Source organism: Neophocaena asiaeorientalis, unplaced genomic scaffold (genome assembly GCF_003031525.2).
Source record: "Neophocaena asiaeorientalis asiaeorientalis breed wild unplaced genomic scaffold, Neophocaena_asiaeorientalis_V1.1 scaffold115, whole genome shotgun sequence".
In the NCBI taxonomy this organism is placed as follows: domain Eukaryota; kingdom Metazoa; phylum Chordata; class Mammalia; order Artiodactyla; family Phocoenidae; genus Neophocaena; species Neophocaena asiaeorientalis.
In genome coordinates this window covers 193100-219561 of record NW_020173132.1, presented here as the reverse complement: position 1 = coordinate 219561, position 26462 = coordinate 193100, and the positions used below count along the sequence as shown (strand labels likewise).

General features: G+C 47.6%; 1 protein-coding gene and 1 pseudogene across 1 annotated transcript in view; one reads left to right on the top strand and one right to left on the bottom strand.

Annotated features, from left to right (window-relative positions):
* The window catches only part of PALLD (palladin, cytoskeletal associated protein), a 384184-nt gene that overhangs the window by 202004 nt on the left and 155718 nt on the right, over positions 1 to 26462 (top strand). The window lies entirely within an intron of this gene.
* Positions 14188 to 14555, bottom strand: LOC112399139 (60S ribosomal protein L31 pseudogene; annotated as a pseudogene).

The window sequence follows — 26462 nt, the reverse complement described above, 5'->3', positions numbered from 1 at the left end:
CCCCCCTCTCCTCCTAGATGTCAGGGGCTTTGGGATTCCATCTGGGCTTTGACAACCCATCCTGGAAGACCCTCCCCAGAAAACACCCCATATTCCAGAGTGATGCTGCCCCTCATACACTGGCTCTGCTCCCCCAAACCCAACCCCTCTTTCTCCAGTTGCGCATCTCAGGTGTTGGGATAAAAGTAACAGGAGTAATAAAACTTAATTAAAAAACAAAAGTAACAGGAGTAAGATAACTTTTCATTTTAAGGCCCAAAATAAGCCAGCTATTTTAAAGACCAGTGTTTAGCGGATAATCCATACAAGGCCTTGCACAGAAAGTAGGATGAGACTTTCCCCTCAGAAGCAACAGTGAGGGAGAAAAGATACGAGAAGGGAAATTGAGGCTCCAAGTCAAATAACAATATTATCAGTAAAATAACCGCCGAAAGCGGGAGCGGAGTTGTGGTTAGTGGGAGATGAAGAGAGAAAAAGGCTGAAGACAGCAATGAGAAAGGATAAGGAATTCCAGGACCGGTGCTGCGTGTTTTGTAGAAATAGTGAGAACCCGTTTGAAGTTAGAGACTGATCCACGTTGGATTCAGTGACTGTGGTCTCAGGAGTTGGTTTCAGCCATCATCAGCCCTCTGAAGGTGGTAGGAGCAATGCATCCCCACACGCCAGCACCACCAGCTGTGTCCTTGTGGGGTCAGAAAGGGAAGCAGGTTAAGGCAAATCGGGGCTTAAGGGGAAAAGAGATCGAACTGAAGAAAATGGAAGTTACACCAAGAATGAAAACGACTCGGAGGGTGAGATGGGAAAACAGGAAAAGGGAACAGAAGTTGTGACTACAGAGAAGACTCTGAACGTTCAAACCCTTAAGAAAGAAGGAACTTCCACGTGGTAGAGGAATTCCAGTGGTGTCTGTTTGAGTAGCCAGTGGTAGCAGAGGTCAGGGTCACAGGAGTGGAGGAAGCAGTCAGGGAGCGATGAAGTGGACACTTTAGAAGGAGCATTTATGTGGACGATGGCCAAAGTGGGTGGCAGGAAACCACGTGCTACGAAGTAGTGAAGCCATCAGCAAAGTGAGGATGTGGCCAAGGTCGTTGGTGATGGGCAGGGGAGAGGGAGTGCGACACGGGAGCACAGAGACGGAAGGAGAGGCAGCTGCCTAGGGGTGATGGCGGAGCTGTGCTAAGAGTGCATTGGGGATCCGGAACCATGCAGGACTCTCCTTGCTCAGAGGAGATCACGATGAGGTTAGTAACGTCCTCAAGGAAATCCAGCTTCCAGTCAGCGCAGAAGCATTTCCGATGACACCGAGGAGGTGGGATGTTGGGTAGAAACAAAGAATCCCACAGATAATCCCATAGAAGAGGGGTCTGGGGGCAAGAGGAGAAGGAAGGCCGCGAGGAGAGTGGAGGGCCGGGTTTGCATCAGAGGAGGTGGGTGGGAGGGCAAGGACCTCACAGCGCCCTTGGGATCACCTGCTGGTGTTTCACGAAGAGCAACCCAGGGCCTCTGTAGTTAGAAGTGGAAGGAGTCGTTTCTGGTATGGTTCGTACTTCTTTGTTCGTCCCTGCTCACTTCGTTTCCACTGTAGCACTGTGATCCGTTCTGTAGTTACTAACCTCTTCTATCCAAGGAGGACCTTGAGCTGGGTTTTTACTGAACACGCCTCTTTCCTAGATGTTGATATTAGAAAGCAGTCGTTTAAGAACAATTGAGCTAAGGCTCGTGAGTCTGTAATCCATATATATTGGGTTTTGGTTTGTGTCTGCAGCTTTCCCTACGAGAGAATTTATTTGCCTGCTGCATGCTGAAGTACGTAGCTTGCCCATTTTTTTTTTTTTTTTTTTTTACCATTGATTTCTTTTTCTCTGTGAATGTGTAAGTCCTTCATTCAAATGAAGCCATCACCTAATGGTGAAAACATGAGTCCCAGGGAGCTTTATCTGAGTTGGTTCCTCTTACATGTGTAAAAGCAGACTGTTCATTTTCTCAACAAACCTAAGAATGACTGTTTCCTTACTCGACTAAGGTTATGATTACACAAACCTTGTGGATAGCACTGGAATCAATGTTGGTTTTTGAAAACCTTTTCCATATGTGGCAGGGAACTAGATATTCTTTCATTTGGTTTGAAGGATAAGGTACGTATTAAACGAATTGGATAAAATAGATTTCCATGAAACATGTTGGCTGGATTATCACGCATAAATTGAGACACAGATTTGCTCCACTACTCAAAAGGAATTAGATGTTCTTTCATTTGGTTTTGAGAATAAGGTACATATTAAACAAATTGGATAAAATATGTAGATTTTCATGAAGCACATTGGCTGGATAATCACGCATAAATTCACACACAAATTTGCCCATTATTCAAAAGGAAACTATAAATTAATTGCAGTCAGAACCTCCAACTTTGCTGTACGAAGCTCACGTCTTCTGACCCCTGGATGCAGAGGTTCCCACCAGGAAAGTATGGGCACCTCCTCCTGTCAAGGCTGTTAGGAGGATACACAGCGATTGTCAGGGTTTTTCCTGAAGTTCCGGGGAAATGCCTTAGTAAATAAGAACCTTTAGTTGGGGTCGCTGTCTCCGTTCGCACTGTTTGCTAGAGCTCACTTCTCTACCCCAGCTCAACTCAGAAACCCTGGGGCGTGCTTGCTCTGTGCCTGGCTCTGTTTCACAATGTCCTGCGGATCTGGTTTTTTATGTCCATGGAGTGGCGGGTGTATCTTCTGTAGGCGGCCTTTGAGGGGCTCCAGCTGTGAGCCTCCTGATACAAAGCTAGTAAAACCGTGGAATCACTGACATACTATCCAAATATTTTTACTTCACTATGCACGTCAGGGACCACAAGGAGTGTAGGTCCAGCTCTCTGGTCTTCTTTTTCTCAGAGGAGTTTATACGTCGGTCAAATATGGGTAATTATACGGCTCGGCTATCATTTCAAACTTTCTGCTTTCCTAGCAATTGCCATTAAATGGGAAGGTTTTGAAAGGTTTCTGGAAAGACCACAAATATTTTCTCGTCCTTGTTTCTTTCTTTGTTGGAAAATAGTTCCTGTGCCATCTGGTTTCAGGGATGTATCGTTATATGTAGTACTGTTTGTAGGGAAGAAAAAGAAAGCTATGAAATATGGCCTGAGTGCAGTGCATTGCAAAGTAAGAATGTCTTCTGTAGTTTCTAAAATGGAGTTTGTAGCTTGGACTTGCAAGTAGTTTTGGTCACGGGGGTGAAGCCTCGCTCTGGGTGATCGTGTTTCCTGTCTGGTATCCGCCTCTCCTTCGTAGCAGTTGTTTTCTTCAAAGGGCGTCCTCTAAATCAGATGTGAAACGTTCACATTTATTTTTATTCTGTCACAAAGCCTTCTCACAGAGGAGAGGGTTTCACGATGGGACCTTCTAGGATAACAGCAGGAGTTTCACTTCATGTGTGTTCTAATTATTCTGTCTTAAAAGAGCAGAATTATGTTTGGTCTTATCATTACTCTAACAGTCTGATACTGAACAGCTGCCTTAGTGGAGAGAAAGATAATAAAGAATTTTCAATTTTTACCAAGAAATGGCAGAGGGAGGTTTCTGAAAGCAGTCAGATGTCCCCTGAGTGTCCATTACTTGAGAATTTGATTTCTGCTGAGGACCTCTGCTCCCGTGTTCACCGTGGTATCACCTGCAGGGAAATGCACATGTCGTTATTTTGCACATAACAAAGGGCCAAAGGCTGCTTTTGTACAACAAAGTTCTGTTTTGCACTCTTGGTGCCAGTAGGAAGCAATCTCAGTAAACTGGAATTCCAACAACAATTGGAATGGAATGAGGAAGGTTCATCTCTTCAGTGCTGTCTCTGTTCTAGGTCCTTTCAGCCAGGACAAGGGAAGCCACCATGGAAACAGATTCTAGAGCCTGGGGCCCACCTGGCCGGTCCTACCTTTGCTCTGCATCTCAGGCTGCACCTCCTCCGCTGTCTTCTCATACCTGACCATCTTGCAGGGATGGATGCAGGCAGGCGATGACGCAGACTTACTCCTGGACCCAGCTCAGGCCCCAAACATATAGACCTGGATTGGAGTGGAATGAAGGGGCTACGCGGGGTCCAGGCAGACAGGAGGCATCAATGACAGCTCCCAATTGGGAGTGTTTGGGGAGGCGGTCCTGCAAGGCCAGGTCTGTGTCGGGTGTTTGGGTGGGGGGCTGGCCTGAGTTGGATAGCTGATTTCTTAAGAGTTTGACCTCTGAAAAGTGACTAGAAGTTGCCCTGACACGGTGAGTATCTATAAACGGATAAATTAAAGTTTTGAATTCCTCTCTTCCTCCCAAGTCCTTATCAGTCTGCAGTGTACCCTCCACGGAGTCTAGAACAAACTAATTTAGGGTGATATGAGAAAATAACCAAGTCCCTCTAGCTGACTGCATCCCACTTGGTTATGAGCGATCTGTCATTTTTTCTGGATTTATTTCCAGCTCAGTGAGTCATTTTCCCCCTGGTGTCAGGTTTCCTCCACGATCTATTTTCACATGAAATTTATAAACATCAACTTTTTGGGTCTTTTTTATTAAATTTTTTTCTTGAGCTATAATTGACATATAACACCATATTGATTTAAGGTGTGCAGCGTGTTTCCAATATATGTGTATATTGTGAAATGGTCACCACACTATGTCTGTTTAATATCCATCACCTCACAGAGTTACAAGCTTTTTTCCTTGTGATGAGAACGTGAAAAATCTACTCTCTTAGCAGCTTTGAAATATACAACACAGTGTTGCTATCTGTAGTCACCATGCAGTGCATTACATCCCAGGACTTAAGTTATCTTATAACTGGAAGTTTGTACCTTTTGAGGCCCTCCACCCATGTCACTTACCACACCATCCCCTCTCTGTGTATATGAGTTCAGTTTTTTGTTTTGGGGCTTTTCTTTTTTTTTTTAAGATTCCACATAAAAATGAGATCATACAGTATTTGTCTTTCTCGGTCTGTCACGTAGCATAATGCGGTCAAGGTCCATCCATGTTGTCGAAAATAGCAGGGTTGCCTTCTTTTTATGGCTGAATAGTATTCCTGTGTGTTTGGAAGGTGTGGGAGGAGGGAGAGGGAGAGGGAGGGAACATCTTTATTTCTGTATCCGTTCATCCATCTGTGGACACTTAGGTTGTGTCCGTGTCTTGGCTACTATAAATAATGCTGCAACAAACATGGGGGTGCAGATATCTCTTCAAAATAGTGATTTCATTTCCTGAAGATAAATACCCAGAAGTGTAATCACTGGACCATATGGCAGTTCTGTTTTTGAGTTTTGAGGACCCTCCATATTGTTTTCCATCGAGGCTGCGCTGGTTTACATTCCCGCCAACAGTGCACAAGGGCTCCCTTTTCTACACATCCTCGCTGAAACTTGTTATTTGTTATTTTGATGATGGCCATCCTGACAGGTGTGAGGTGATACCTCATTGTGGTTTTGATTTGCATTTGTCTGATAATCAGCGACGTTGAGCATCTTTTCACGTGCCTGTCGTCCCTCTGTATGTCGTCCTTGGAAAAATGTCTCTTCGGGTCCTCTGTGCCCATTTTTAATCGGGTTGTTTGCTTTTTCACTGTTGAGTCGTGTGAGCTCTTCGTATATTTTGGGTATTAACCCTTTACTGGTCGTATCATCTGCAAACATTTTCTCTGATTTGGTGGGTTGCCTTTTCATTTTGTTGATGGTTTCTTGTGGTGTGAGCATGTCTCGTGCTAGGAAGCGGTCTGCTCATTTATGGCTCGTGTTGACGTCAGCGTGAACTCAGAACACTGTCTAAAGGTGCGACAAGATTATTGAGGAATCTACAGGAGTGAAAAACCACTCTACACAGTCATACAGAAGAGTCTCCACCGTCACCGGACGGTCCACGCCTGACAAAGGCAGGTGACGGGGTGGATATTTATTCCGATAAGAGCACTTAGTGTCATCCTGCATGTAGACTTAGTACACGTGTTGGGCATTTTTCCTCCAGAAAGTCTTAATTGCAGCTACTTACGTAACCTGGGCATGTTGCATTGATGGGACATTTCAAAATAAAGAATTGCTTAAGTCACAAAGAAACTATTTCAGAGATTTTGTGCAAGTATAAGTGGCCCAGTATGAATTATCGATGCATTTGGAAGATAACCCTCTGGCTCACTCACTCTGTTTTCCTGTCTCGGTCATGGGTTTGTTTTTATGATGAACTGTCTGTATCCTTGTCGGGTCTCACTGGGACCATCAGGGCAGCTAGTCAGCATCTTCTAAAGCATTTCTTTTTTTTCTTTTTTCTTAAGTCTAGTTGATTTACAATGTTGTGTTCCTTTGTGCTGTACAGCAAAGTGATTCAGTTATACACATATATATTCTTCTTTCGTATTCTTTTCATTATGTTTTGTCACAGGATATTGAACATAGTTCCCTGTGCTCTGCAGTAGGACCTTGTTGTTTATCCATCCTATATAATAGTTTGCATCTGCTAATCCCAAACTCCCAATCCTTCCCTCCCCCTCTCCTTGGCAACCACAAGTCTGATCTCTATGTCTGTGAATCTGTTTCTGTTTTGTAAATAAGTTCATGTGTGTCCTATTTTAGTGGTATCATATGGTATTTGTCTTTCTCTGTCTGACTTCATTCAGTATGATACTCTCTAGGTCCATCCACATAGCTGCAAATGGCATTATTCATTCTTTTTTATGGCTAATATTCCATTGTATATAGGTACCACATCTTCTTTATCCATTCCTCTTTCGATGGACACTTAGGTTGCTTCCATGTCCTGGCTGTTGTGAATAGTGCTGCAGTGAACACAGAGGTGCATTAAACCTTGTGTTTCTCATGTCATTGTCCTGACGTGAACATGTCTGAAATGCAGGAGAGTCCCCGCATCCTCTCCTCCGTTCTTGCCCAGCTGCTCTGTCGCTCAGGACACAGCTGTTCCCCTCAACCCTCCTTCACTGTCATCCTGGAAGTGTCTTCACCTCATTCCTTTCCTGGTTCCCTGGCTCCTAAATGCCATGTGTCTCACTTTTTTTGTTTTCCCCTCTCATTTGCCAGAAGCAAACCCTCCAGTAGCTTTCACAGAAAGTGTGAAGGACCAATGGTTTCTAAGCCCTACTTGTCTGAAAAATGTTTTTTATTTTATCCTCACACTGAAATGACAGTTTGGCTTGGTTTGGAATGATAGAGTTTTCCTAAGAATTTTGAGGAAATTGCTTCAGATTCTTCTAGTTTCTAGTGCTAACGTAGAGGAGTCCAATGCCAACCTGCTTTCTGGCCCTTTGTGTGTGTGTGACCTATGATTTTTTTCATTCTGGAGGTATGTTGAATCTCCTCTTTATCCCCGGTGCTCTGAAATTTGCTTGGTGATATGCAGTATTTTTCAGACATTGTACAGGATATTTAGCTAGGATAGTTGCCCTTTCCGTTGGAAAACTCGTGAGTGTACAGTATGGAAATTTTCTCATTATTTTTTTAATTTCCTTTCCACTCTCTCTGTCCTTTCTGAAACTTGTATTATCATGATATTTCCAACTCCCACATTAGAACTGAGGTTCTGATTTTCTTTTCTTGCCCGTTTTCATTGTACTTTCTGTAGATCTCTTCACCTTTGTCTTCCATGCTTCCTGCTGAATTTGTCATTTCTGCTGTCATACTTTCATTTCCCAAGGCTTCCTTCTCGTTCTCTAAATTTCCTGTGGCATCCTGTCAGTTCACCCTGTCATGTGTGCTGTAATGACCTTTATCTCTTTGCAGCTCTTAATCACTGGAGGTTTTTGGGGGCTGACTGGCATTGTTGTTACTTAGTCCCCGGACCCCATTTTCTGCATTTTCTCTACTCCCTCAAGTTCCTTTTAAATCTGCTTGGGCTAAATTTCATGTCTGAGGTTTTCTTTAACGTCTCATGCTGACTGGCACCCACACGTTGACTGGAAACTATTGTTGCTGGGGGTTTGCCAGCTGGTAGGCATCACCTAGGACTTGGCAAGGACCCAAAATGTCAGCCTCTGCAGGTCTTTCCTCGTAGGTTGATGAGTTTCTCTAGAAAGAAAAGCATTCCGTTTCCTTCCCTGGCTGAGGGTGGACGGGGCAGGGACGTGCTTGGCAGACGGCATTTGGGAGCTGCAGGGGGACAGGGCTGGCTTCCATCGCTCGGAGGACGTGCCCATTTAATTCCCATACTCGTCTTCAGCCTCTTCTCTCGCCCCTTCTCTCTGCTGGGCCAAGCGTCGCTGGGTCTGACTCTGGCTGGCTCTCTGTCCCCACAACAGAAGCCTCCTGACCCTTAAAGACGAGAAGGAGGAATGGCCAAGGGGCTTCCAGGGGCAGGTGGAGCTGGCCTGTCCTCCTGTACTCAGAGCCACCCCTCCCCACCTTCACAGTGGTCTAGTGGCCAGGCCTTCAGCTGCTCACGTGAGCTTCCTTCTTGTTTGCTTCACCTCCTGTGGGCACCTGGTTTCCACTGTCTTCTCACATAAGTCAGTGACAGCTCCCTGCCCTTTATATTCCAGGGAAATCACAGTTGTTCTCTCTGTCTCTCTGTCTTTCTCTCTCTCAGATCTAAGGAAGGAACAAAAATAAAATGCAGCCATTCAATCCACCACTTGTTAGTAAAAGACAGTTTACAACTTTGGACCTTGTTTTGAAAGGGAGACTCTTTCTAGCCTCAGAAAGCAGTGTAGACAGGGACAGAATCTCCACCTCTGCCTAACGAGGTGACCTTGAGCAAGCCTGTCACTGACCCAAGTCTCGGTTCGTCTTGAGTAAAGGGAGGGATGAGTGCCTGCTTCACAGGACCGTGGTCCCAGGCAATGATGTGCTGGCATAGAGCAGCGCCACGGGGCGGGTACCCAACTGATGTTACCTGTCGTTGTTCTGATTATTATTATTAAGAGAATGTGGTCAGTGACTCTTTTGTTCCTTGACTGCACATACAGGAAGCTTCTGAAATAAGCAACTTTCAAAACTTGCCCAAAAAAAAAAAAAAAGGGACTTTTTCCTAGGTTACGTTCCTTTTTTCTTCCTCCACCTTAAAAATGTAGTGAGAAAAAAAATTGATGGAAGATCACTGACAGATTGGGAGCTTTTGTTTTCATTCAGGTCACCCTAGGGTTCCTGAAAAGTAGACGCATGAACTTCAGCACCCTGAATATCAGAAATGGGGAAAGTGCTGATGGAAGGCTACAAAGTGTGGGTGCACAGCTGCTTCTTTTGTGCAAGCTTAAGATCTGTAGTTGTGCAGGAAACACTGCTCACAGACCCACAGAAGACCTGTCACACGCTGCTGGCTAAGGGCTGACATTTCCTACTTGCTTGTCATGCTCTCACGAAATGCTGGAGCCCTCAAAGCGTTTTGTTTTGCTAACCGACTGATACATCATTAGGGAGATGTTTCTAAATTCACCAAGGCCTGTCCACCTCTCCTCCTGTGACAAAGACCTCTGCAAAGTACAGTCGACCCAGAACTCCCATCCTTGTCTGTGGCCTGGGAGAATCCCTCTTCCACCAAGTAGTAAGTAACTTGAAAAACAAATGGAGAGATGATTTGAAGAAGGCTTGAGTCGTTGTATACAGAGGAAATGGAGTCTGTATCGTTGGGGGTTAGTCCAGAGCCACCTGAGTTGACGTGGAAAGGCGGTCCCTTATCCACTCCTGTTCAGAAGTTCCGGGTCTGTTGGAAATGTTATCTAAGGCCAGAGAACATAGCCAACAACTTCAGTAAAGTAGAGGGCGTTTACTAATGGTTCCAAGAGCAAACGTGAGCTCAGAGCGCAATTCTTCCCTTTTCTTCCCTTAGAATGATTCCATTCCTCGTCAAGCTGAGGTTATCTCAGGGCAGATCAAGGTGTTACACCGAAGTAGGACGTGATTCATCGGAAACACTGAAATATGCATGATGTGTTTATTTTATATAATCTGATAGTGTACTCTTCACCCCGCATCGTTTTCTCCACCTAAACTACTTCACACAGACCAAGTGCTCACTAGGACATGATCCCGAAACTAGGGGCTCCATTTTCAGGGTGGAATAGCTTGGAAAACTTACGGAAGTGTTTCTCACTCTTACAAAGAGGACGTTGATATTGGGCACATGAATCAGATAAACTAGAAGTTTACGGTCAAAAGAATTTTTCAGACCTCACGTAAACATGGATTCTTGGTATTCTTAATTCAGCTCTTAAATACAAAGTATTTTCGTTCCTATTCCTGAAACTCTATAAATGTACATGATTCTTTTATGTTTTCCTTTTAAGTGGATAAGTGCCGAAAGTTAGGTAGCTTTTATTAACTGTTTGCCTAATTCATTTTTTTCTTTTGTTAACAGCTTTATTGAGACATAATTCACATACTGTATGTACACTTTCCTCATTTAAAGTATACAATTCAGTGGTTTTTAGTGCAGTCACAGGTAGGTCCAACCATCGCCATAGTCACTCTTTAGAACACTTTCATCATCCAAGAGAAACCCTGTGCCTTTTAGAGAGTACCTTCCTTCCAGACTCCCATTTCCCATCCCAAAGCAGCCACTAATTTGCCTTCGGTCTCTATAGATTTGCCTGTTCTGAATACTTCATATAAATGGGATCATACAATGTGTAACCTTTGGTGTCTGGTTTCTCTCACTCAGGTGGATTCTTAACCACTGTGCCCCCAGAGAAGTCCTCTTTTCATTTTCTTCATGCTTCCCTTTGCTGTACAAAAGCTTTTAAGTTTAATTAGGTCCCATTTCTTTATTTTTGCTTTAATTTCCTTTGCCTTAGGAAACATATCCAAAAAAAGCATTGCTATGATGTATGTCAAAGTGTGTCTGCCTGTGTTTTTTTCTAGGAGTTTTATGGTTTCTGGTCTTAGATTTAGGTCTTTAATCCATTTTGAGTTTATTTTTGTGTTTGGTGTTAGGGAGTGTTCTAATTTCATTCTTTTACATGTAGTTGTCCAGTTATCCAGCACCATTTATTGAAGAGACTGTCTTTTCTCCATTGTATATCCTTGCCTCCTTTGTCATAGATTAATTGACCATAGGTACGTGGGTTTATATCAGGGCTCTCTGCCCTGTTCCGCTGATCTATGTGTCGGTTCTTGTGCCAAATAATTCATTTTTTAAGTTGTTGAGACGTGTTGAAAAATATGACCAGCGTGATGAGTACAGCTTAGTCATAATTTTAATGATCAAATATTAGTGTGCTCTAGTCATAAGCAACAAATGAAAAGGGAAATGTTTTCACCAGTCATATCACTGTCGTTAGCAAAAACCTCAAATCCTGATTACCCGAGGCATCGATTTTACCCTTTAAAAATCACGAGCTCTGGGAACTTTTTGGAAATTGTACCTAGGATTTAAATTCACATCTTCATTAGGAAGCCCAGCTAACTACAGCAGCTCATTTATTTCTAAGAACAGTACTTAGTATCTTAAAGTCCCACGTTAAACAGTGGTGTAAGTCCTGGGGTTTGGTTTCCTTTCGAGCTGAGAACGTTATCCGTGTCCTGCGGGTGGAGGGAACCACGTGGGCCTCTGCTACACAAAGCTCGTCAGTAGCTCGACAGCCCACACGGGGTGTCTAGGCCACAGTCTAGGTATGTCCTGCCTTGTTAGGCCACAGTCTAGGTATGTCCTGCCTTGTTAGGCCACAGTCTAGGTATGTCCTGCCTTGTTTCCGTGGTGAAAGGTTTGGGGTGGGGACGAGGCGGGGGACGGTGCAGCCTGAGATTGTGCGGAGTTGCCAGTCTCCCTTTCTTCTCGTTGGGACGTATTTCTGGTCTGAGCCTCGTTGCGCTCTGGGCAACCACTTTCTTATATTATTTCACGTCTGTCTTCAGCTTTCGTCAGCCTTTGTCACAGATAAGCTACTGCAGCGGTTTTTAAAAAGCAACCTCGAGGAACACGATATTCTTTAAAAGGGAACTTTCCGGAAAACTCTCGCTAGTCCTCTAAGTCCCCAAATTAGAAAGAAGCGGAAAGAAGGAGAGGAGGCGGCTGGTGATGTTGGAAATGTTCTGAAACATCTGCCTCTCGATGGCGTCCTCTTCCTGGAGGTCAGGGTCAACGTCATGAATATCAGAGATGGAGCCTGTTAGCCTTTGAGGGGCTCGGGCAGTATAACATCTAGGGCTGTTTGTCCCTAAAGATGTCCTGCTCTGTGCAGTCAGCACGGCACTGAGCTCAGAAGACAGGTCAAGACAGCCTCGTCCTTCCCAGTTGCCAGACCAGACTCCGCTCCAGGCCCCTTCCCAGGGCGTCGGGAGGCCTCACCGCCCTCGCATCCTCACTCCCACCTCCTCTCCAGGCCTGGGTGCCTCTCCATCCAGTCCATCTACTGGGTAGATGATTTCTCTCTCTCGCAGACAGGGCTGTGCCTTTCTGAGGTGGGGGGAAACCACTCATAGGCTAAAGCTCCTTTCCCTAAGTGTTAATATTTTTCCATCCCTCCCTTCCCTTGGGTGCTGGTTGGGTGCATCTAGTAGGTTGCCTTGCTATTTACACAGGCCACAGTCCCGCGGCGAGGAACCCCGTTTCCTTTGAGGCTGGAGCCGTAGGTTTTAGCTCTGGGTCTGTGTCCCCGATGGGGGCTGGAAGTGTCTCTTCTGGAAAAGTGTGGGTTCACTGCATCATTTTTGTCTGACTTTCTCTTTCCCTGTTCCTGTTCCTCCCATGTTTGCAAATTATTTTTATGGCCACCGTGTGAAAAGTGGAGTGACCCCTACGGATAGCTGGGCATTTGACCAACTTGCACAGACTGACACAAACCTTACCCCAGGGAGATGCAGACGAAGGCCCAGGAGCCGCCCAGTGGTGCCATGTGGGGAGCTCCAGTGGTCCTCTGCCTCCAAGCACGGGTTAGTGGGGCTCAGCTCACTGCCTCAGTTTTGCTTTCATTTCTCCTTTCTCAAAGAATGGCATCAGGGGCTTCCCTGGTGGCCCAGTGGATAAGACTCCACGCTCCCAATGCAGGGGATCCAGGTTTGATCCCTGGTCGGGGAACTGGACCCCACGTGCCACAGCTAAGTCTGCATGCCGCAGCTAAGAAGTCTGCATGCCACAACTAAAGATCGCACATGCCACAACTAAGACCCGGCACAGCCTAAATAAATAAATATTTAAATGGCATCATTTTGTGAGTTTAAAACGTTTGCCTTAATAATTAATATGCCTTAGTTTTGCTGTATACACATACTGAGGCACACACACACGACATCCATGTGCTAGCGGCCGGGCCTGTTTCAGGAGCTCAGGGATGTGAGTGTGTGTCTGGAGTTCCCATGGTTGTGAGGCAGCTTCAGCCCCAAATACCCTGTCCTCACACCAGTGTCCAGAGCAGGAGGGATGGGGCAGAGGCCATATGTCTTGTGAGGCTCTGTTTATTTTTATTCTGGAGAAATTCCTTTCCAGCAGACTTTCCCCTAAGTGTCATTGACCACAACTGTGTCTCGGGTCCATTTTTCTTTCCCAGAAAGGGTGGGAAAGTGAGGACCGGCGGCGGGGCGTAGAGTCACCGCAACTCCTGAGACGACGCACAGCTCTGAGGGCGTGGTGTTCAGGGACTCTCCATCTGTTATCTGAGAAAACAGAATTCGACATGGGTGCAGTCAGACGGCTGCTACGGAGCTCACACAAGTGGATCCCCGTCTGCCCCAGCAGGTTTAAAAACATTCCCAGAGAGGCCCTCAAGTTCTTGCCTCCAATTACTAGTGACCCCAGGGTCCAAAAATCTGCTGCCAGTCGTGGTGAAGAGACGGAGAAAAGCAGACGGTTAGAGGCAGCTGCAGAGGGCCAGGGGGATGTTAGTGATGTGAGCTGTGACCCGTTCAAAGCCTTGTCTGATGGGTGAAGAGGGTTTGCACGGGGGGTTCTCCTGAAACCTCTTTCTTTGCCACGCAGCCTCCGGAGCCCTTTGGAGCCCAAGGAGGCATGCAGGTGGATGCCCGTGTTTGCTCTGTTCACTGCCTGAGGTTCCGTGCAAAGTGAGATGCCAGTCTGTCCCCTTCTCCTTCAAACACCCGGATCCGATCTGCCCTCCAGAATGAGTAGGGCAGACACGGCTTGTGCTCAGCATTGGTCCTCAAGGTTGTGGAATGAACAAGATGCTCACACAACTCAGAGAACTCTGGGCTGGGTTGATGTCAAACATATTTGGAGGCTGCTGTTTTGTTGTGGTGGTGGTGGTTCTGTAACTTTATTGGACCCTCAGCAGTTAGTTCTCATCCACGTGAACTGTCTGTAGACTTTTGAGAGTGGTGACAGCTACATAGGTGACCACCGTATAGAGCTGGTTTGGTGAATCTTCACCCTCGTTACGTTTTCTGGACAACTGCACTTGGCCGCAACACGGGACACTGCTTATTCCTTTGGCGCAGCAGCTGGGGTCGATGCATACATCTGGTGGAGTTCCAGTTCCCTTCATGGCAGATTTCCAGATTTCTCTGGGTGCCCGAGGGGGAGGCTTCTTGAAACCCACTCATGGAGGCGCTTGTGAATGTGGATGGTGTGTTCTCTGGTCACCACTGTGGTGATGGCGGCCCGGCCCTGCTTCTCCTCACTGCCCTTCTTTGCGGGAGCCATCCTGCTGGGCCAGGGTTGGAAAGGAAGCTGCTTTTTTTTTTTTAAAAGTAAAACTGTATGTGAGTATTGATATTTTTGAGTACCAGATGAAGAAGACATCTGTAGGGTGAGAAACTAAAGAAAACACACTTGGCGACACTCAGGCCCATGAGGAGGAAGTCGGCTCTGCTGGTCACGAGGAGTTTGGAAAAGATTCTCTCTACGTACAACGTGTTCACTGTCACACAAATGGCAGATGGCAAGGTTTTATTCTAGGAGAAATTCCTTTACCCATAAGGTGCTCGGTGGTAAAATTGAAAGCTCGCTGTTCTGTTTTCCCCCGACCTCTCCTTTGCACTCCCTGGTGAGGTTGGTGAGGTTCTGGTTCTTTCCACGAAGGTGGGCAGCCTCACTAATCCCTCCATGTCTCCCTCGACTCACTAAGAGCCTCTTGGGGGCGACTCTCTGCTCCCTGAGTCCCCGGCAGCCCCGAGAGTCCTGAAACCCAGCAGGACCAAGAGGCTGAAAGAGGAATCGCTCAGCCCTTCCTCCTTCAATCCAGCCGTTGGGAGGTTAATGTCTTGCTTCAAAGACCAAGACGGACACGACTCTTGGGGCCGCAGGGCCGGGGTTCAGGCCAGCGTGGCCACGGGCTGTCTGTGTCCCTGGCCACGAGCCTGCTCCCCAGGGCAGCATCTGTGAACTCCAGGCATGGAAGGCATCTGACCCCTCGCTCTGATTTCTAACCCACATTACCTTTGTCCTAGTTCTCAACTTCCAAGGCCATTTCACTCTATATTTTTCATTGGTTTGTGGTCAGAAACCGATCGGAGAAAGGGGAGCTTAAAACAGGTTGGGAAAAAAAACCCAAAACCCGTTGGGAGTCAGGGTTTGGAATCAGTGATGCTGCAGGAGTTGTCTTCTGTAACTAAGAGCTCACTCTCAGAAGACACACGCTTAGGATAACGACGTGACTGTGTGGCGGGAGGTGGCACCTCGGCATGGCAGGGAGCACCCAGGGGAGGCCAGAATGTGAGGAGTCACAGACAGCCCTCAGCCGTGGGTAACCTTAGCTTTGTTTCTCTAATCCGCACCCGCCTCCCACCCCAACACCCCCAGGCCGTTCCCGCCGCCCCACCGGACGCAGGCCTGGATGTCCCAGTTCATCCAGAGGGCTCCTTCTGTCTCCTGCCTCTCCCCTCGTTAACCCTCGTAAACACCCCGCGTTCACACCGACCCCAGCTGACAGCAAGTCAGTCGCTGGCGTTTCCATTGTTCTACTTCTTTGCTTTCATATATAATACCGAGACGATCGCGTGTTGCAGATGACAAAATGAATAAGTAAAATACTTATTGGACAGTTTCAGTTATAAAGCTTTCTTAGAAAATGAAAAGAAGGCCTTCGAGCCTAACGTCCAGGCAGGGAAAATGGCCCGTTTTGATGACAGCTAACCCAGGAGCCGCGGGCTGCCCTCTGCACACGGGAGCAGCATTGGCGGGGGCCACCGTCGCCCAAGATGCATGTCCCGTCCCCCGTGGGGAGCTTGTCTTGGGGCTGCGTCCTCACTGCTGTAAAGGGAACCCCTCTCTGGTTCTCCTGCAGCATTTACCTGTGTCCTCTCTTCCCTGGTTAGCAGACATCATTGTTTGGTCGTGGAAAACATCTCCTGACTTGTAGTTGCATAGGGACCTTGTATACATAGCAGGCGGCCGCAGTATCCCTTGCTTCTTCTTTGTTAATTACCGTGTCAGGAAGATTTGAGAAAATGGTCCAGGCCGTTCTCAATGGATGGTTGAGCTCCCCGTGTACCAAGCATTTGTGGGTGTTGTAAGCCACTCAAGGACGCACGTCCACAATCATCAGAGGGTCTCAGACACTGGGAAGCACCCTAAAAGATTTTTGAAAAGACAAATTATAGAAGAAGAAAAATGGTGACGAGGCCCTGTGCTCCCTGTCTGGTCCCTCCTACACATCTGCGTCTTCCTTCTGTGAACGCGCTTTTGAAGAGAGGAAACCTGCTTCGTCCCTCAGTCTAATTCGAAATTTTGATTGTTTCAGGAAGATTTGGCCATTTTGAATGGTGGATATAATATGGGGAAAAGACATTCCAAGTCTAATTGTCGATGTGTCTGCTTGTTCATTATGACTTTCATCTCCGGAAAATGTCATCATGCTCTGTTTTTTTTCTGAGCCGGAACTGACAGATACTAAGTTTCTTAGTCAAGGTAGCAGGTGTGTTCAGGATAATTGAGCACAAGACGACTGGAAAGGACTGTAAAAAGAGCTAGAGTTGGAGGAGCTGGGATGGAAAGTTCTTTTGAAAGACAGAAGACATTAATTTAAAAGAGTTCAGGAGTTGAAGCCAAAAGAACTGGCCAGGTTGTGTAGAAAAAGACTCTGCAAGACTCCCCCTTGCACACTTCCTTTGAATGGCTTTCCTACCGCCAGTGACATGACAATGATGCAAATCCTGCCCTCCCAACCACTCGTGAACTTCAGGGCAGACGGTGATAGCAACTACAAATGAGTTTAAGAAAACAGGCAGGATGTCATTAAAATCTTTTAAAATGTTCTGTGACATCTGTTTTCCATTTTGCTCTGGTGTTTAATTAGCTTCAGTCTTGCACAACTGCAGAAATCTTATTTGCTGGAAATAGTCTCTTGGAAGAAGTGACCTTTATTTAATAGGGAAGAATGTTAAGTGTCATATGGGCTTGATTAACTTCATCCCACGTTGTAACTTTCCCATCGGCTTCAGGGTCCGTCGGCTCACGTCTGTACAAATCAAACTCCGGGTGGTGGGAGCTCTCAGTGGCCAGTTGGTGCCACGGTCATATTTCTGAGATATCAAACATGGGAGAAACGTTAAAGGGAATAGTGACGCTTCCGGAAACTGTTTTCATGTGCCTTCCCGTCTGTTACAGAGGTTGCTGGCTTCTGAGCTAGTGAGGGAGTCGAGTGCTGGAAGAGTTTCCTTCCTCACCTTTGTGTTGGATGTGTGAATCCCTTTGATAAGAATAATTGTCCCGAGGGGTGGGAGCGAGCAGTACACCCTGTAAAAACTTGGAACGCGGGTGCCTCTTTGCTGGGGTCCAGCGGTCCCAGGAAGATCGTATTGGACAAATCCTGGAGGGCAGCCAGGAGCACTGTGTCGGCAGCAGAGAGGAGAGAACGCGCTTAATTCGCAGCCGACTCGATTCTTCTCTTCGCCAGAACGCCCCACGGCTGGGCCTCCAGATCGGGACGCCGCGGGGACGGCGCAGTCACCACGCGCTGGCCCCCAGCGAGGCCTGCTGGGTTCCCACAGGTCCCCTTGGCTTTCCTGAGGGGAGTCTGGACGGCAGTGTGTGCTGTGCCCACCTGACTTGCCTCTGCAGGGAAATTAGTGGGTTTTAATTACACGTAGTTCGCGGCTTCTGTGCGTCAGCCCGGGAGTTGTCACTGGTTCCAAGTCCTCCTCGAGTTCTGTACCCAGTGTCTCTCGCGCACATCCTTCGCCTTTATCTGGCCCAGGCAGGCTCTGCTCTCCCACAAAGGAGATGCCCATAGCTCTCTGACCTCTGGCTCAGTATCGAGGCCATACTTGTCCTGGAGAAGGAAAAACTCACACGGAGGAGAAGACTGTGTGTTTAAAGTATCGGGGCGGCATCGAGATGTTGTACGTTATAAATGCTTCATTTGGCTGGACGACCACACGCGCGGCGTCTTGGGGACAAAGCCAGTTTCTGCTCTGGGAACACACCTGACGCAGGAGTTCTGTCTTGCACCGTTCCGATGCTTCAGACACCAACCCGCTAGGAGAGTGTTTCCCAGTGAGGGTGTAGGAAAACCAGTACTAGGAGTTTGTGACTAGTGCTTAGTGTTTGGAAAGATCTCGCAGGTTGCACGGGTCTGCTGGGATGCTGGGTTTGTTGGCCTTTGGCTACAGCCCTCTTCGTTCGCTGCCCAGCCTTCCCCACGCTGACTAGAAGCTCTGGAGGTTAGTCAGCTATCACCCCTGTTCAGTACCAGATGAGAAAACAAGCAAGCCGTTTATTGCATGTAGTTGGGTTTCCTTTAAACAACCAAGGACGCCTTGACAGTCTCCCTCCCTGTTCTCAGTGACTCAGGTGCTGCCCCTGGACCCCCAGCCTTTTCACCTGTGCTCCTCCGGCTGCCTGGCTAGCCCCTCCCGCGAGCAGCCCATACCCCGCTGTCTAGAGGCACAGACTGCCTTAGGTCGCCGTCTGCCCCCGCTGGACTGAGGGCTTCCGCCCTGGGGACCCTCATGTCTTTACTCTCTGAAGGAGGTCTCCCCATGAGACCAGAGGTTCTCGGACACCAGGCTGTGTCCGCCCTGTAAGCTTTGCCCCAGCCCTACCCCAGCCTTAGCACACAGTCGGCGCTCAGTAAATATGAGTGGGCTTAACAGACGGGTTATATGTAAATGTCACACTGAGTGGCATTTATCCATTTGACGCCTGCTTACGTCGCTAGGCCGTCCTATTCTGGAGGAGGAGCTTATCCATGGAGGCATCGGCCATCTCAAGTAGCACAGTGTCTAGGACAGAAGTTTAATTTAGTTCAGTTACACGTGAGGTTTTTTACATGGGGACACTACAGATTTTGCTAAAGTCTGTAACGATGAAGCTTCCTGTCCTGTCATCAGGCAGTGCTGTGAGAAGTCTCTCCTTTGCTCAAAATTCCTCTCACCTTGTCGTGAAAGATCCGGTTGTAATCAATTGCTAGTAAGTGAGCAGTATGGGATCTGAGGTCTGTAAGCAGCTTCAGGTCAAAGAGAGCTTTGGTTGGAACAGATCCCCCATCTCTGCTGCACAGAAAAGGTTTGAATGAGGTTGCTGATGGGACCTCTAACCTTGCTTGTTTTCTGCCTGTTTTGTTTGTTCGGGCCTGGCAGGGAGCCCAAAAATAAAAGCTCGCTTCAGTTTGACTTTCATTGTGATTCAGTTTTGCAATGCTCAGAACGCCCTCAGGAGCCCTCTGTGTATCTGTGGACATCTCCCGGATTTCCCAAAACAAACACAGCGCAAGCGGGGAATTTGGTAATTTACAAACGTAGGAGACTGGCAGCTGCTTCCTTGGTCTGGGAAGTGTTTGCTTCAGATAGAGTGGACCCCATAGGGAAACTAGTCTGGAAGCTCCGCTGGGGTCTCCGCCCTTGGCCTCCCTGGCAAAGCAGGGTTGGGGAAGCAGCCTGATGTCAGAACCCACCAACCCCCAACCCGGGAAAGCCCTCAGCCCAGAGGGCCACCCTCAGTGGCAATGGCCTTGGTTCCATTGTTTCCCTGTGACCAGCAGATCCCTCCCCAGATGACCCAGGGGAGACCACCCTCGGGGTAGAGAGTGGTGTCTGATAAAAGTTTGAGAGCCCTGCAGGTCCGGGGAAAGGGTGAGCTGCAGGGTGGCCCCCAGGGGCCTCTCCTTTCTGCTTCCCTTTGCTTTGCTGGGTCGGCCTGTTTAGGGACACAGACCAGGAGGCAAGGGCATCCCCCTCACAGCAGTTCTCCATTCTCTGCACCATGGTCGGTCCACGGGGCACCTGCAGAGCCACCACCATCTCGGGATTACAGACAGACTCCCTGAATTTCTCAAGGGTGTAGAACAGAGCCAAACATGGCCAAGATAAAGCCCTGGGAAAAATAGGACTCCAGTCTCACCGTCTCCCAGTAATGGACCAAAGGACTCAGACGATTTAAAGCTGGAGGGAACCTCCGAGGTCAGTTGTTCCAACGCCTCCGTTTTTCTAGAAAACAAGATGAGACAGCTGACCATAAGGGACTTGGCAGGTGAGGTCTTACGATGAAGAGGACAGTACAGGCTCTGGGGTCAGGCCTCAGCGTGAATCTTCACCACCTCGTTATTCTGGCCGTGACCTTGGCCGTGACCTTGAGTGAGTCCCTCACCCTCTTTGAGCTTCAGTTTTATTATCTAGAAAATGGCATAATAACGACACTTGCAGGGCTCTTGAGAGAACACTCATGTAAAGCTCTTAGCATAGGGCTCCCCTGGTGGCGCGGTGGTTGAGAGTCCGCCTGCCGATGCAGGGGACGCGGGTTCGTGCCCTGGTCCGGGAGGATCCCACATGCCGCGGAGCGGCTGGGCCCGTGAGCCATGGCCGCTGAGCCTGCGCGTCCGGAGCCTGTGCTCCGCAACGGGAGAGGCCACGGCAGTGAGAGGCCCGCGTACTGCCAAAAAAAAAGCTTTTAGCATAATGCCTGGCACTTGGTAAGTGACTAAAAATCCATAACATCATCACTATCAAAGCCAGGACCCAAGTTTCCTGGTTCAGTATTTATTTTACTCCATTCTTTTGACGCATCTTTGTATATAATGTATATAACTCATCTTTGTATATAATATATTTGAGGGTGCCCCACTCTACGGGGTATGTTAAAGTACAAACAGAAGCAGTGTCATTAGTTCAGAGACTGAGATGCTGGGCAAATAATGATGCATTCTTTAAAAAAAAAAAGGTAACACTTAAAAAGAGAATTGAGATAATAGCTGAAATTTTATTTTGGATTATGTGTTTCTACATTCCCATATTTATATTTTAGTAATGTTTCCCTGTAAAAGCACATATTCTAACGTATCACGAAGTGTGTATTAGAAAGAGATCTCTCCTACTGTTTTCATTCCTTTTTCGTTCCAGTATTGTCATAGTCAACTTTTAAAATTGAATACATTCCACTTACAAGATTCCAAGTGATTGTTCCGGTTGGTCGTAAAAGCATTGTTGACGTAAGAACCACCGGAGCCATTTTGCATGTGATCTAAACAACCCAGAGGAACCGTTTACCTTTGGGAGATGCTGAGTCCTGTGTACAGAAGACGAGGGTTGAATGAAACTTCCAGACTGACATTTTTTTCCCTGCTGTATGGGCTCAGGAACGGTCAGATCCATTCATTAAGTTTTTTTTTTTTTTTTTGAAGATGTTGGGGGTAGGAGTTTATTAATTAATTCATTTATTTTTGCTGTGTTGAGTCTTCGTTTCTGTGCGAGGGCTTTCTCTATCTGCGGCAGGCGGGGGCCAGTCTTCATCGCGGTGCGCGGGCCTCTCACTATCGTGGCCTCTCCCGCTGCAGAGCACAAGCTCCAGATGCGCGGGCTCAGTAGCTGTGGCTCACGGGCCTAGTTGCTCCGCGGCATGTGGGATCTTCCCAGACCAGGGCTCGAACCCGTGTCCCCTGCATTAGCAGGCAGACTCCCAACCACTGTGCCACCAGGGAAGCCCCCATTCATTAAGTTTTATCTTATCCTAACCACACTGAGGCCAGGAAGTCACGGGTCCAAAATAAAATCAGGTTTGCACCCCACCTCCTTCTAGTCAATAAAACGTTCCTGATTTTCATTGCTTTTCTCTCCTCTTTCACCAGCTTGGATCTAGTCTTTTAATCTGACACGGTTTCCTTATTTTCTTTCTTCCCCCTTTAAGCACACAGTATGCATATGCAAATTCTAAAAAGCCTGCTTGGATTATCGGATTACCCTAATCAGACCATTCCCTTCATTGGGAGGAGGGACTTGGAACTCCAGCATTTGCAGTTAAGCCTGAGAAGGAAAACCAGTGACACAAACGATGAAGCCTTGAGGGCAGAGGCCTTGAGGGCAGAGGCCGTGTTTTACTATCACGTGTTTCCAGCATGAGCAGTGCGGAGACCCTCTCAGTAGATATTTGAATGAATAACAAACTTTTCTCCATCTCCAATCCGTTTATGGGTATTGCAGCAATTCTTTTCCCAGGGCAGGAGAATATTGTGAACCTATGGATCTTGTGAAAGTTATTATTTCAGTGGCTTAGACATTACTCCCAGAATTAACAAGCTGTGGTCCATCCAGATGATGGAATATGATTCACTGCTAAAAAGAAATGAGCTATGAAGCTATGCAAAGACATGCAGGAACCTTACATGCACATATCACTAAGTGAAGGAAGCCAGCGTGAAAAGATTACGCACTGCGTGATTCCAACTCTATGTTAGTTTGGAGAAGACAAAACTATGAAGACAGTAAAGAGATCAGGAATTGCCGGGGGTTGGGAGAGGGAGGGATGAATAGGCAGAACACAGAGGATTTTTAGGGCAGGGAAACTACTCTGTATGATACCGTAGTGGTGGATACAGGTCATTATACATTTGTCCAAACCCATAGAATGTACAACCCCAAGAGTGAGGCCTCATGTAAACTCTGGACTCTGGGTGGCAGTGATGTGTCAGTGTAGGTTCATCAGTTGTAACAAACATCCCATCTGGTGGGGATGTCAATGGCGGGGGAAAGGCTGCGCTTGTTTTGGGGGGGGCAGGGGACATCTGGGAAATCTCTGTACCTTCTGCTCAATCTTGCTGTGAACCTAAAACGGCTCTTAAAAATAGCCTGTTAAAATAAAGAGGAAATAAGTATAGCAAGAGGTCAAAAACGTGAATGATAACAACTTGAAAATATTACAGTTATAAAGACCCTGCCTGGAAGAGGAAACAGTCAAAGGAGGTAGAGAGAGTAGCTGACGGCTGAGAGCCATCCGTGAAGATGACGTGGGCAAGGGTCTCAGAAGAGGGACTTGGTGTTTGTCTGAGAAAGGAATCTGCAGGATTCCAGGCTGGCGAGGTGTCCAGAGAAAGTGTTGACACCTGGACGCCTGCCGTCAAGAACGAGCGCTGCTAAGTGGAGACTTTGGAGCTGAAATCTGAAATGAAGCCGACTGCAGGTCCAGCTGGAGTCCATTTGCTACAGATTGCCTCTAGGTATAGGGAGAGAGGCACACAATAGGTACTTCACAGCAGGTAGCTACTGTTGTTACTACTTATTTATCGCTGGTATGTCAAGGTTTCCCGGCTACCGTGCAGGAGTGTTGGTGTCCTGCTCACACCAGCCACGTGGAAAGGCAGACAAGTCATCCCCCAGAGAGGATGTCCTGTCCGGGACCCTGCCCTGGGGGTGAGGTCTGGGAGGACGTTTCACCTTCAGTTTGAGGAGTGTCAGTTTTTCACTCCTGCGTGAAAGCATGTCCGGCTCTCAGCAAAGGCATAGAAATTGACAGGACACAATAAAGGCAAAGGATGCGTAGGCCAGTTCCAGCAGTCGGTGTTATTCTTACCAGGGGAAGATGTAAATGGGACAGCCACAATTTCAAGTCAGAAATTCAGACACGTGCACTTGACCATGAGACAGCAGATCTGAGTCTACAGCTGTGCGAGGAGATTCGGGCTGTGCGGTCCCCATCTGTAGAGAAGACAGGGAAATTGAACCGTGTGTAGAGAAAAAGACCACAGTCCCCGTTGTGTAAAGCTGTGGGACGGAGCGGCAGGGCGGCCGGTCATCTTGTCTTTCCCCTAGTTTCAGGGGGGCCACGCAGCTTGCCCAAGCCAAATTTTAGCTTTTTAGAGAATATTAACATCTTGTGGTTAAGATACTATAAATATCATCAGAGGAATTCCAACATTTTGAAAGATTTCAACTGCTAGAAAGAGAAGAATTATTTTTGCCCTAGGTACTGAGCCTAAAATATTTTAGTAGAATTTCAAAGTCTTAACCACCATGTCACAACTCAATTATTGGAAGTAGCCGGATCCCTTCTCTCATCAGCACTTGTCCCATATTCCCATTGTGTTCTGTTCTCGGAGTTTATTTGTAATTGTTTCTTCAGAAAAGAGAAATACAGGTAAGGGGTGGAGGTTCAGGAGAAAATGTTCATGTTGAAACAAAGGCTGCAGCGTTTTAGATGATAATTTATGTGAAAAGTGCTTGTTGTAATCCTTTTGCTTTAGAGAGGTAAATTGACCCAAAAATATTCAGAAAATAAATTGGTACAGATCAGCGGTTTTCAAAATATGGTCCCCCAAACTAGCAGTATCAGAATGAGCTAGGAACTTGTGGGAAACGCGGATTCTTTGGCTTGTCCCAAATCTGCTATATCAGAAACCCTTAGGGTGGGGACCAGCAGTGTGTAGTTTAACAGGCTTGCAGACGACTCTGAGCACTGGTACAGCATTGATTTAGGAGATAATTCTGAGCAATATGGGAGTGAATACATCAAATCCTTTTTTTTTTGGCGGTACGCAGGACTCTCACTGCTGTGGCCTCTCCCGTTGCGGAGCACAGGCTCCGGATGCGCAGGCTCAGCGGCCATGGCTCGCGGGCCCAGCCGCTCTGCGGCATGTGGGCTCCTCCCAGACCGGGGCACGAACCCGTGTCCCCTGCATCGGCAGGCGGACTCTCAACCACTGCACCACCAGGGAAGCCCCCATCAAATCCTTTTTATAAAAAAAAAGAAAGCTTTGTTGATTTCTGCAGTGTGTTAGTTTCCTCTTGCTGTGCAACAAATCGCCACAAATTCACTGGCTTAAGACGGCACCTGTTGGTTACGTCACAGTTTCCATGGGTCAGGTGTCCAAGCGTAGGTCGGCCGAGTCCTCTGCTCAGGGTCTCACGAGGCTGCAGTCGAGGTGTCAGCCCAGCAGCATCTCATCAGCAGCTCGACCGGGGAGCATTTGCTTCCCGGCTCCTTCGGGCCGTTGCCCGAGTTCACTTCCTTCCAGAGCAGGACTGAGAGCCCCTTTCTGACTCGCCATTGGTGGAGGCTGCCTTGTCCCCAGGACTCCTGCCATGTGGCCGTCCCCAGAGCCAGTCACAGGGGCCAGTTTGCTTCTTCAAAGCTCTCCAGGGTGGGGGACGGTCTCCCTCTAGTCCGCGTGGCATCACACATCGGGTGACACAGTCGTGGGGGCGATATCCCGCCGCCTTTGCCAGTCAGGTGGGTGTGTCCTGTCACCTGCCCCACCCACTGAGGGTTGGAAACTAGTGACAGCCCCGCCTGTACGCCTGTACGCAGGGGCAGAGTGTGACCTGCAGTCACTGCAGGGCACGTTCACCACGTGGAGAAATTATCATTTGTTTTACAAAATTGACCACAACTTGCTTAGTGTACTTTTTCTTTTAAAATGAAGCACATTTGGGACTTCCCTGGTGGTCCAGTGGTTAAGACTCTGTGCTTCCATTGCAGGGGGCGTGGGTTCAATTCCTGGTAGGGGAACTAAGATCCCATAGGCTGCATGGGGCCAGAAAATGAATAAATTAAAATTTTTTTTAATTAGAAAAAATTTTTGAAAATAAAAATAAAACGAAACACATTTGGGAAAGTATCTTTTTCAAGAAAACGTAATCTCGTAAATCACTGAAATCTTAGCAAGTTGAGGTCAAAGATGGATTTTTAAAAAATTGTTACATCTACTTATTTATTTTTGGCTGCATTGGGTCTTCGTTGCTGCACGCGGGCTTTCTCTAGCTGCGGTGAGCAGGCGCTACTCTTGGTTGTGGTGCGCGGGCTTCTCATGGCAGTGGCTTCTCTTGTTGTGGAGCATGGGCTCTAGGCGCATGGGCTTCAGTAGTTGTGGCACATGAGCTCAGTAGTTGTGGCACGCAGGCTCAGTAGTTGTGGCTCACGGGCACTAGGTGTGCAGGCTCAGTAGTTGTGGCACGTGGGCTTGTGGCTCACAGGCTCGAGGCGTGCGGGCTCAGTAGTTTTGGCGCACGGGCCCAGTAGTTGTGTCTCGCGGGCTCTAGGCGTGCAGGCTCAGTAGTTGTGTCTTGTGGGCTCCAGAGCGCAGGCTCAGTAGTTGTGTCTTGTGGGCTCCAGAGCGCAGGCTCAGTAGTTGTGGTGCATGGGCTTAGTTGCTCCGCGGCATGCGGGATCTTCCCGGACCCGGTCTCGAACCCGTGTCGCCTGCATCGGCAGGTGGATTCTTAACCACTGTGCCACCAGGAAAGCCCCAAAGATGGATTTTTTTTCTTCCAGGTACAAGAAGAGTTCAGCGAGGTTAAGACAAGTTCTCGTCCTTAGCTGCTTTGACATAAACATTCTTCCCCGGCTTCCCAGACCATCTCTTGGCCATTCTTCTGGGTTCCACTAAAAGTCTCCGCACAAGGCCTT